Source organism: Arachis ipaensis, chromosome B6 (assembly GCF_059453495.1).
Source record: "Arachis ipaensis isolate K30076 ecotype BB chromosome B6, ASM5945349v1, whole genome shotgun sequence".
NCBI lineage: Eukaryota > Viridiplantae > Streptophyta > Magnoliopsida > Fabales > Fabaceae > Arachis > Arachis ipaensis.
In genome coordinates, this window is record NC_142441.1 from 101,672,501 (window position 1) to 101,685,000 (window position 12,500).

General features: G+C 40.4%; 1 non-coding gene across 1 annotated transcript; it reads right to left on the minus strand.

Annotated features, from left to right (window-relative positions):
• Positions 1–2,763: 2,763 nt before the first annotated feature.
• Positions 2,764–2,867, minus strand: LOC148562071 (small nucleolar RNA R71). Its single transcript, XR_015886449.1, has one exon. It is a non-coding gene; the product is annotated as a small nucleolar RNA R71 (small nucleolar RNA).
• Positions 2,868–12,500: the final 9,633 nt, after the last annotated feature.

The window sequence follows — 12,500 nt, forward strand, 5'->3', positions numbered from 1 at the left end:
CTGTTAGTTTTAGTTGTTTTATGCATTTTCTTGAGCTTAAAGTAACCAAAAATGGTTAAATGAAGAACAAAGCAATGAACCATCCAAACAATATGAATTTGATGCAATTTCCATGAGTTTTAGTTATATTACTTGAATGCTATGAATGGACGATTTCTCATGAAATGTTGCAAGACTTTGATGCATTTGTTTGGATGATTTCAGGGAAGAAGAGGCTAAGCAAGGAAGCAACAAAATCAAGAAAGGAAGCTTGAATATCACATGTGGAGTTTAAGTTCCAGTTTAAGCCTAAACTGGAGCTTAAACGCCAGTACCATTCTAAGCTTCCACGTTTAACCTCCAGTTTGACCTCAAACTGGAGGTTAAACGTGTTCGACCTCCAGGGCTGCCCTTCCTTTATCCACGTTTAAGCTTCAGTTTAACCTTAAACTGAAGCTTAAACGTGTTCGACTACATTACTCTCCAGGGCTACCTTCTTCCATTTCCACGTTTAAGCTTCAGTTTAACCTTAAACTGAAGCTTAAACGTGCTTCTACAAAAGGCCTCACTAGAAGTATCTGGCGTTTAAGCTGCAGTTTAAGCTTAAACTGCAACTTAAACGCCACTCTTGGAAAAGGTTTCTGGGCCAATAATCTTGCAGTTTAAGTTACTCTTTGAGCACAAACAATAACTTAAACTTACTCTGGTATGAAACCCAATTGAATATCATGGTTTATGGGATTGGGCCTGAAGGATTGATGAGTTTGAAATCTCAATTTATTGAGTCATGTGTCATTATTTGATTATCACTAAGTTGGCTCAATGAATGTTACAGAATTTGGATCAACAACCTCATCAAGATTATGGATCATAAACCCAAGGCAAAAGGAAAGCAAGGAGAGGCCTCAAAGCCCAAGAAGCACAACTGAAGCTCAATATAGAAAGTGTATAAATAGGATAGAATTTAAGTTAGAAAGGACGCTTTTACTTTTACTTCACTTTTAGCTAGTTTTCATTTGCTTTGTAATTGAATTCAGAGCTATGACTCACTAAACCCCCTTTCATTGGGTTAGGGAGCTCTATTGTAATTCAATGAATCAATAATAGTTTATCTTCTTCTTCAATCTTTTCTCTTGAATTTTGTTAGAAAGCTTCTCGATCTAATTCCATTGAGTAGTTGTCTTGGGAAAGAAACTACTCATACTTGGAATCCTTCGGAACCTTGGGAAAGGAATGGAGGATTCATGCTAGAGAAGCTTTCTCACAGTGAATTGGATTGGGGTTTGGATGGATATTGTGACATGTAATCCTACCAAATTGTGGTTCATGAAACTGTGTGGTATAATCAGTGATCAAGTATCATCTCTTCTTATAAACATTTAAACCAAGGGATTGGGAATTTGTTTGTTTTTAGAGAGAATTGGTGAGCCAAGGGATTGGGATCCAATCATATAAGATTGCCAAGCAAAATTCAATGAACGCATTGGTTGAGGAAGAGATAAACATGTTTTGATTCGGAGATCTCAATATCTCCTATAACCCAATGAATTCCCCATTTCTGATTTCCACTTTCTCTTTACATTCTGCCACTCAATTCATGCAAACACCCCCATTCCCTTTTAATTTCAGCAATTTAGTTTCTGCTCTTTAATTCATGCAATTTAAGATTCCGCCATTTCAATTTCTTGTCATTTACTTTTCCCGCCAATTTTACATTCCGCAATACTCATCTCAATCTTGATTCCGCTCAACTAGAACACACTTCTAATCCGAATTGCTCATTCAACCAATCCTTGTGGGATTCGACCTCACTCTATTGTGAGTTTTTACTTGACGATAACCGGTGCACTTGCCGGAAGGAATTTTGCCGATCGTGCAATTTCCTAAATCGTAGCATAACTAGTTTATGTGCATCAAGTTTACGGCGCCGTTGCCGGGGATTGGTTTTCGATTGACAATTCTCCAATTGGAAGCTAACTAGATTGAGCAATTTTCTCTTGCTTTGTTAATTCTGTTCAAGTTACTTGTTGAATTTTAATTTCTACACTCGGTTACATGCTTTCTTTCTTTATGCCTTTAAATTCAAGCAACTAACTCACTGACTCACTAACTGTTTGAATTAATTCCTCAATTGCTCTAACCATACTCTTCCATTAACCAAGAGTATTTCACTTGTTTGTGCCTGTGCTGTGTTCTTGTATGACAGGTAGGAGAGGAGAGACATCAACTCCTCCATATACCGAACCAGAGAGGACCCTTCATAGACTGAGAAGGGAAGCAAGAGGGAAGAGAGTAGTGGGAGAAGAGGAATCTGAAGGAGAATCTGAGGACAATTTTGAGGAAGCTTTAGATCTCAACATGGATAGAGAAGTTCACAACCATGAGAGAGCTGATGGAAACCATGCCATTCCTGAGAGGAGGGTTCTTAGTTCATACATAAACCCAACCTCTGGGAATTGTGGTAGTAGCATCCAGAAACCACCCATTCAGGCCAACAATTTTGAGCTCAAGCCACAGCTAATATCACTTGTGGAGAATCATTGTTCATTTGGTGGGAGTGCTAATGAAGATCCCAACCAACATCTCACAAAATTCCTGAGAATTTGTGACACTGTGAAGTCCAATGGAGTCCAGGAAGATGCCTATAAACTGCTTTTGTTCCCATTTTCACTTAGGGACAAAGCAGCTAAGTGGCTGGAATCATTCCCAAGGGGGAGTCTAACAACATGGGATGAGGTGGAAAGCAAGTTTCTGGCACGTTTCTACCCCCCACAAAAGGTCAATAGGCTTCGATCTGAGGTTCAAACTTTTAGACAACAAGATGGTGAAACTCTCTACGAGGCATGGGAGAGATTCAAGGACTTGACAAGGAAATGCCCACCAGACATGTTCCATGACTGGGTGCAATTGCACATTTTCTATGATGGACTCTCTTATGAATCAAGGAAGGCTGTAGACCATTCATCAGGAGGTTCATTGAACAGGAAAAAGACTGTGGAAGAGGCCATTGAAGTGATTGAGACAGTGGCTGAGAATGAGTACTACTATGCATCAGAAAGGCACAACACTAAGGGAGTCATGGAGCTGAACCATGTTGATACAATTCTAGCCCAAAACAAGGTGTTTGCCAAGCAACTAGCAGAGCTTACCAGGCAATTAGAAACAAAGCAAGTGGCTGCAATACACACACAAGATCAAGAGGAAGTAAGCATTGAAGGAGGTGATTGGGATGAGGCCAATTATGTGGGAAACCAACAAAGGCAATCATATGATCCACATTCCAACACTTACAACCCAGGCTGGAGAAACCACCCAAACTTTGGATGGGGGAACCAACAAACCCAACCACAAAACCACAAACCTTACAACCACAACCAACATAACAATTCCACATACCAAAACTCCAACCAAAGATCATACCAAGCCACACAAAACACTTACCCCCAACCATCATATCATGGCCAAAATAATCAACCTACCCAACCTAATCCGAACCAACAATTTCAAGATCAATTAAACCGGATAGAAGGAATGCTTGCAACCATGAGTCAAGACATGACCGAATTGAAAGCTTTTAAGGAAGAAGTAAATTCTAACTTGCAAAACCAAGGAGCTGCCATCCAGAAGCTAGAAAATCAAATTTTGTATTTGACTAAGCAAGCCCCTGGGACAAGCGGTTCTCATGCTGCCAAGGCTATTGCAAGGGAAGAATGTAAGGCCATAACCCTCAGAAGTGGAAAGAATCTAAAGGAGATCTCAAGGGAAACCACAGAGGATGAAGCAAAGGAAAATGTGAAAGACAAAGAACAAGGACAATCTTTTACACCGTCTGCAACAAAAGAAAAAGAAAAAGAGGTCCTGAAGCCTTACACACCTAAAGCACCTTATCCTCAACGTTTGATGAAAAGTGAAAAGGATGGCCAATTCTCCAGGTTCTTGGAGATTTTCAAGAAGCTTCAAATCAACATTCCCTTTGCTGAGGCAATAGAGCAAATGCCACTCTATGCAAAATTCTTAAAAGAATTAATGACCAAGAAGAGAAGCTGGAGAAATGAGGAAACTGTGTTGTTAACTGAAGAATGCAGTGCCATCATTCAGCACAAATTGCCTCAGAAATTGAAGGACCCAGGCAGTTTCCAAATCCCCTGCATCATAGGAGAAGTCATGGTGGAGAAGGCCTTGTGTGACTTAGGGGCCAGCATCAATTTGATGTCGCTAACAATGATGAGAAGAATGAAGATTGAGGAAGCCAAACCAACAAGAATGGCCCTCCAATTGGCAGATCGAACTTTTAAATTCCCTCATGGGATAGTTGAGGATTTGTTGGTGAAAGTGGGAGAATTTATATTTCCTGCTGATTTTGTGGTGTTAGATATGGAGGAAGAAGCCAAAGCTTCAATAATTCTGGGAAGACCCTTCCTAGCTACTGCTGGAGCCATCATAGATGTACAAAAGGGTGAACTCACTCTTAGACTACATGATGAGAAATTGGTGTTTAATGTATTCAAGGCAATGAGCTATCCATCAGAATCACTAAGGGAATGCATGAGGGTTGATGTAGTGGACATTGCAGTACAAGAAACTTTTGAGGAAACAATAAAGGAAGTGGCAGAGGAGGAGTTCACCAAGGATATTGAAGTTAGTGATATCAAGGGTGCTGACACAACCATGCTAAGCATGCCAGAGAGAGTGAAAGAAGAAAAGGAAGCACCAAAACCTGAGCTCAAAGCATTGCCCCCTAATCTCAAGTATGCATACTTGGGTAGTGATGAGAGTCACCCTGTTATCATTAGCTCTGCCTGAGCCAAGAACAGGAAGAAGAATTGATCAAGGTGCTGCAAACTCATCAAGATGCCATTGGATGGACCCTAGCTGATTTGAAGGGGATAAGTTCATCCATATGCATGCATAAAATCTTGTTAGAAGAGGATGCTAGACCCTCCATTCAAGCTCAGAGAAGATTGAATCCCGTCATGAAAGAAGTGGTACAAAAGGAAGTCAGGAAGTTATGGCAGGCAGGGGTAATCTACCCCATTTCTGATAGCCCATGGGTTAGTCCCATCCATGTAGTTCCCAAGAAAGGTGGCATAACTGTGGTGCCAAATGAGAAGAACGAACTCATACCCACAAGAACCGTCACTGGGTGGAGGATGTGCATAGACTACAGGAAGCTCAATGAAGCCACCAGAAAGGATCATTTCCCACTCCCATTCATGGATCAGATGCTTGAAAGGCTTGCCGGACATGCTTACTATTGCTTCTTGGATGGATATTCAGGCTACAACCAAATAGTAGTTGATCCTAGTGATCAAGAGAAAACATCATTTGTTTGTCCATATGGAGTTTTTGCTTATAGACGCATGCCCTTTGGATTGTGCAATGCACCTGCCACTTTCCAAAGATGCATGCTGTCCATCTTTTCGGACATGATTGAAAAATTTATTGAGGTCTTCATGGACGATTTTTCTGTGTTTGGGGATTCTTTTCCTAGCTGCCTACACCACCTTGCCTTGGTGCTTAAGAGGTGCCAAGAGACTAACCTAGTATTAAACTGGGAAAAGTGTCATTTCATGGTCACAGAAGGAATAGTCCTTGGCCACAAAATCTCTAATAGAGGCATGGAGGTGGACAGAGCTAAGGTGGAAATCATTGAAAAACTACCTCCACCAAGTAATGTCAAGGCAGTTAGGAGTTTTTTGGGACACGCTGGTTTTTACAGAAGGTTTATTAGAGACTTTTCTAAAATAGCCAAACCTTTGAGTAACTTGCTTGTCCCTGATATACCCTTTGTATTTGATAAAAATTGCATGCTAGCCTATGAACTTTTGAAGCAAAAACTTTCCTCTGCACCTATCATTGCCCCACCTGATTGGAACTTACCTTTTGAACTGATGTGTGATGCATCAGACCTTGCTATTGGGGCAGTGTTAGGACAAAGGAAAGACAATTTGGTACATGTGATTTATTATGCCAGTAAAGTCTTGAATGCTAACCAAAAGAATTACACAACCACTGAAAAAGAACTCTTGGCAATAGTCTTTGCATTTGACAAATTTAGATCTTATCTCGTTGGATCTAAAGTCATTGTCTTCACTGATCATTCAGCTTTAAAATATTTACTTGCTAAACAAGAATCTAAACTAAGACTTATTAGATGGGTTCTTTTGTTGCAGGAATTTGACATTGAAATCAAAGACAAGAAGGGTGTAGAGAACAAGGTGGCAGACCATTTATCAAGGATACCATGTGAAGAAGGAAGCACACAAAGCACATATATAAATGAGTGCTTTCCTGATGAACAACTCATGGTAATTCACAAAGCACCCTGGTTTGCAGACATAGCAAACTTCAAGGCCACTGGGAGTTTACCGTTGGAATTTAACAAACATCAAAGGAAGAAATTGGTAAATGATGCCAAATACTTCATCTGGGACGAACCATACTTGTTCAAAAAATGTTCCGATGGCATACTCAGAAGATGCATATCCGAGGAAGAAGGAAGGGAAGTCTTATGGGACTGCCATGGCTCCACTTATGGAGGGCACTTTGCAGGAGAAAGAACAGCAGCTAAGGTGTTGCAGTGTGGTTTTTATTGGCCCACTATCTTCAAAGATGCAAAAGAATTAGTGAAGCACTGCCATGAATGCCAGAAAGCTGGGAACCTGCCAAGAAGAAATGAAATGCCACAACAATTCATTCTGGAACTTGAATTGTTTGATGTATGGGGGATAGATTTCATGGGACCATTTCCCTCCTCATACTCAAATAATTACATTCTTGTGGCAGTAGACTATGTCTCCAAATGGGTTGAAGCAATAGCAACTCCAACCAATGATAATAAGGTAGTCATGAACTTCCTCAGAAAACACATTTTTTGCCGTTTTGGGGTTCCAAGAGCAATCATCAGTGATGGAGGAAGCCACTTCTGCAACAAACCATTAGAGGTATTGCTTCTAAAATATGGAGTCAAACACAGGGTAGCCACACCATACCATCCACAGACAAGTGGGCAAGCCAAAATATCTAACAGAGAACTCAAAAGGATCCTGGAAAAGACTGTGGGAACTTCAAGGAAGGACTGGTCGATTAAGCTAGATGATGCTCTTTGGGCATATAGGACAGCTTTCAAAACACCAATTGGAATGTCTCCTTACCAACTAGTATATGGAAAAGCTTGCCATCTGCCACTGGAGTTGGAGCACAAGGCATACTGGGCCTTGAAACTTTTGAACTTGGACAACAAAGCTGCTGGAGAAAGAAGGATGTTGCAAATTCAAGAGTTGGAAGAATTCAGAGCGGAAGCTTATGAGAATGCCAAAATTTACAAAGAAAGAGCTAAGAAGAAGCATGACAGCAACATAGCCCCAAGGAAATTTGAAGAAGGGCAAAAAGTATTGCTCTACAATTCTAGGCTGAAGCTATTTCCAGGGAAGCTAAAATCAAGGTGGTCTGGACCATTCCTTGTCACCAAGGTCTCCAATTATGGACAAGTAGAAATCATGGAAGAAAAGTCACAACGAACCTTCATTGTTAACGGTCAAAGACTCAAACATTACTTGGGAGATGTGGAGGAGAAGGACAAAGTTAAATATCACCTCAACTGAGGAAGCTGACCGTCAAGCTAATGACGTTAAAGAAGCGCTTGTTGGGAGGCAACCCAACCTGAGGTAATACCTTGTTGCTGTTTCTTTTATTTGTTTCAATAAAAAGGGTGAAGTAGTTTCTGTGCATTGCAAAGAATTAAGTTTGGTGTTTCACACCAAAAAATGAATTCATGGATCAATAATTCAAAGGGGAATGTGTGACTCTAAGTTTGGTGTTCCACCATAAAGATCAACTGAACACAACAACCTTTGAATTATATGAAAGGAACAACTATTCTAAGCAATCACAGAAATGCTTAAAACCCTTAGTAGCAACTTCATTCCAAGAGAACTCAAGGATTCAAAGAACAGAGAAGTAAGTGGGAGACTAAGTTTGGTGTTCACACACCAACCTAAGACTCCGATACTTACCCACACATAGTTGAGCTAACCACTCAAGTGCTTGAGAAGCAAGCAACTTCATCACTCTTTGCAGGAAAAGAAACAAGAATCTTAAAGCATGAAGCAACATTTAGGAGAAGAAGGAGAAATCAAATTGTTTCCTGACAACAAAGAGAAAACAAGGAATTTCACAAGGTGGTATTGTTCCTTGATAATTCTTTAAAAAGGGCAAACAAAAGCATGCGTGTTCTGGTTTAAACTGTAAATGTTGAATCTTTCTGGAATGTGGAGATTTTTTTTTAGTATGAGTGTCTGTTTATTGCTTTGAATAAAGTGAATGCCTAGATGTTTGGATATAACTTCACCTTCTTAAACGAGTGCTTGCCATGCTTGTTCTGTTTCCAAAAATAAAAGAAAAGTTTGAACAAAAGTAACTTGGCTAAATTAGTGACAAATCAAGTAGAATTAAGTGGTGGTATGCATGATTGATTGTTTAGTCAGATCACTAGAATTAGAGTGTAGAATTATCATTCTTTGTGTAGAAATTGAAAACTGTCTATGGATCTTGATGAATAAATGTCTTTGGCCATGAAAAAAGAAAGAAAAAGAAGAAGAAAAAGCCACTGAAAAAGGGCAACCAAAAAGCAAAAAAAAAAATTGAGAAAATAAGCTAGGTACCAATGGTTTGAACTTCTGAGACAAATGCCTGTGGTGTTTATGTATTAAGGATATGCTTGGATGAATAGGTTCTGAGGAGTGTTTCAACACTTGGTAACTTGGGTTAACTAACCCGGGATTATCGACCAAAAGTCCATTATCAAGAGCAACCTAAATACAAAACATTTAGTCACACAAAGAGGTGCTGGGCACCAATGTCTCAAGAAGAAATGTGAACTAAAATGCCTAAAGTGGATATGTGTAGTGCACTGATAAGAAAAAGAAAATGCCAAAGGCTTGTGCAACACATGACACTAAGCAAACAAGGAGCAAAAGAAGCTCTAAGAAAAAGAAAAGAAAAACAAAGAAGAGAAAAGTGCCAAAGACATAAAAATAATAAGAGGCCATAGCAGTGTTTGATGGATGCAATGAAAAAGTGATAATCTTACCTGATAAGTATGAAAAAGTGATGCTGCAACTTTCTGCATAAAACCCTTCTGAGGAACTTCAAATGCTTGCTAATATAGCCAATGTAATTGCTTTCTGTTTCATACTTTCTTCTTAAATAACTCAGGACTTGCTTAGGGACAAGCAAGTATTAAGTTTGGTGTTGTGATGCCAAGGCATCTTAGGCTAGTTTCACTAGCATTTTTCTATTAGTTTTAGTTGTTTTATGCATTTTCTTGAGCTTAAAGTAACCAAAAATGGTTAAATGAAGAACAAAGCAATGAACCATCCAAACAATATGAATTTGATGCAATTTCCATGAGTTTTAGTTATATTACTTGAATGCTATGAATGGAAGATTTCTCATGAAATGTTGCAAGACTTTGATGCATTTGTTTGGATGATTTCAGGGAAGAAGAGGCTAAGCAAGGAAGCAACAAAATCAATAAAGGAAGCTTGAATATCACATGTGGAGTTTAAGTTCCAGTTTAAGCCTAAACTGGAGCTTAAACGCCAGTACCATTCTAAGCTTCCACGTTTAACCTCCAGTTTGACCTCAAACTGGAGGTTAAACGTGTTCGACCTCCAGGGCTGCCCTTCCTTTATCCACGTTTAAGCTTCAGTTTAACCTTAAACTGAAGCTTAAACGTGTTCGACTACATTACTCTCCAGGGCTACCTTCTTCCATTTCCACGTTTAAGCTTCAGTTTAACCTTAAACTGAAGCTTAAACGTGCTTCTACAAAAGGCCTCACTGGAAGTATCTGGCGTTTAAGCTGCAGTTTAAGCTTAAACTGCAACTTAAACGCCACTCTTGGAAAAGGTTTCTGGGCCAATAATCTTGCGGTTTAAGTTACTCTTTGAGCACAAACAATAACTTAAACTTACTCTGGTATGAAACCCAATTGAATATCATGGTTTATGGGATTGGGCCTGAAGGATTGATGAGTTTGAAATCTCAATTTATTGAGTCATGTGTCATTATTTGATTATCACTAAGTTGGCTCAATGAATGTTACAGAATTTGGATCAACAACCTCATCAAGATTATGGATCATAAACCCAAGGCAAAAGGAAAGCAAGGAGAGGCCTCAAAGCCCAAGAAGCACAACTGAAGCTCAATATAGAAAGTGTATAAATAGGATAGAATTTAAGTTAGAAAGGACGCTTTTACTTTTACTTCACTTTTAGCTAGTTTTCATTTGCTTTGTAATTGAATTCAGAGCTATGACTCACTAAACCCCCTTTCATTGGGTTAGGGAGCTCTATTGTAATTCAATGAATCAATAATAGTTTATCTTCTTCTTCAATCTTTTCTCTTGAATTTTGTTAGAAAGCTTCTCGATCTAATTCCATTGAGTAGTTGTCTTGGGAAAGAAACTACTCATACTTGGAATCCTTCGGAACCTTGGGAAAGGAATGGAGGATTCATGCTAGAGAAGCTTTCTCACAGTGAATTGGATTGGGGTTTGGATGGATATTGTGACATGTAATCCTACCAAATTGTGGTTCATGAAACTGTGTGGTATAATCAGTGATCAAGCATCATCTCTTCTTATAAACATTTAAACCAAGGGATTGGGAATTTGTTTGTTTTTAGAGAGAATTGGTGAGCCAAGGGATTGGGATCCAATCATATAAGATTGCCAAGCAAAATTCAATGAACGCATTGGTTGAGGAAGAGATAAACATGTTTTGATTCGGAGATCTCAATATCTCCTATAACCCAATGAATTCCCCATTTCTGATTTCCACTTTCTCTTTACATTCTGCCACTCAATTCATGCAAACACCCCCATTCCCTTTTAATTTCAGCAATTTAGTTTCTGCTCTTTAATTCATGCAATTTAAGATTCCGCCATTTCAATTTCTTGTCATTTACTTTTCCCGCCAATTTTACATTCCGCAATACTCATCTCAATCTTGATTCCGCTCAACTAGAACACACTTCTAATCCGAATTGCTCATTCAACCAATCCTTGTGGGATTCGACCTCACTCTATTGTGAGTTTTTACTTGACGATAACCGGTGCACTTGCCGGAAGGAATTTTGCCGATCGTGCAATTTCCTAAATCGTAGCATAACTAGTTTATGTGCATCACACACCACAACCACAACGTGCTTGCTAGTGTGCCTAGGGGATGGCAAGGCAACGTGCATCTTGCTGGCATTGCGCCCAGCAAGCCTTTGGGCAACTCGAGTTTCAGCAGCACGACACCCCTCCCCCCTATAATAGGCTGCCGAGCCATTACCAAAGTGCCACGAGTAGACATCCTTTTCCGTGAGGAGACATACTAAAGGAAAGTGCTCTAGAGGTCGAATTTTGACGCCGTTTTTTGCAACAACCTCTAGAAAAATAAGATCTTTCCATCCTCCAAATTTGGTGAATTTACACCATGTGGATTTTTTTTGACGATTTTTTTACCGCCCGGAATGCCGGAAATTCAAAAAAAATGAAAAACGGAGCAAACCTGCGATTTTTGACCTGGATTTTTTTGTGCAGCCTTCACATAATATTACCAAGGTTCCCTCAAAATTTCACGAAAAATGCACGAGCCAATTCTGAGATATAAAAATTTGGCTCCTCCGTTGCAACGCTCCGAGCCATCGTTGCAACGGCGGGTGCCTCCGTGGGGGGCGGGGGAGCCCGGCGGCACACCACAACCACAACGTGCTTGCTAGTGTGCCTAGGGGATGGCAAGGCAACGTGCATCTTGCTGGCATTGCGCCCAGCAAGCCTTTGGGCAACTCGAGTTTCAGCAGCACGACACCCCTCCCCCTATAATAGGCTGCCGAGCCATTACCAAAGTGCCACGGGTAGACGTCCTTTTCCGTGAGGAGACATACTCAAGGAAAGTGCTCTAGAGGTCGAATTTTGACGCCGTTTTTTGCAACAACCTCTAGAAAAATAAGATCTTTCCATCCCCCAAATTTGGTGAATTTACACCGTGCCAATTTTTTTTGCCGATTTTTTTACCGCCCGGAAAGCCGGAAATTCAAAAAAAATGAAAAACGGAGCAAACGTGCGATTTTTGACCTGGATTTTTTTGTGCAGCATTCACATAATATTACCAAGGTTCCCTCAAAATTTTAGAAAAAATTCACGAGCCAATTATGAGATATGAAAATTTGGCTCCTTCGTTGTAACGCTCCGAGCCATCGTTGCAACGGCGGGTGCCTCCGTGGGGGGCGGGGGAGCCCGGCGGCACACCACAACCACAACGTGCTTGCTAGTGTGCCTAGGGGATGGCAAGGCAACGTGCATCTTGCTGGCATTGCGCCCAGCAAGCCTTTGGGCAACTCGAGTTTCAGCAGCATGACACCCCTCCCCCCTATAATAGGCTGCCGAGCCATTACCAAAGTGCCACGGGTAGACGTCCTTTTCCGTGAGGAGACATACTCAAGGAAAGTGCTCTAGAGGTCGAATTTTGA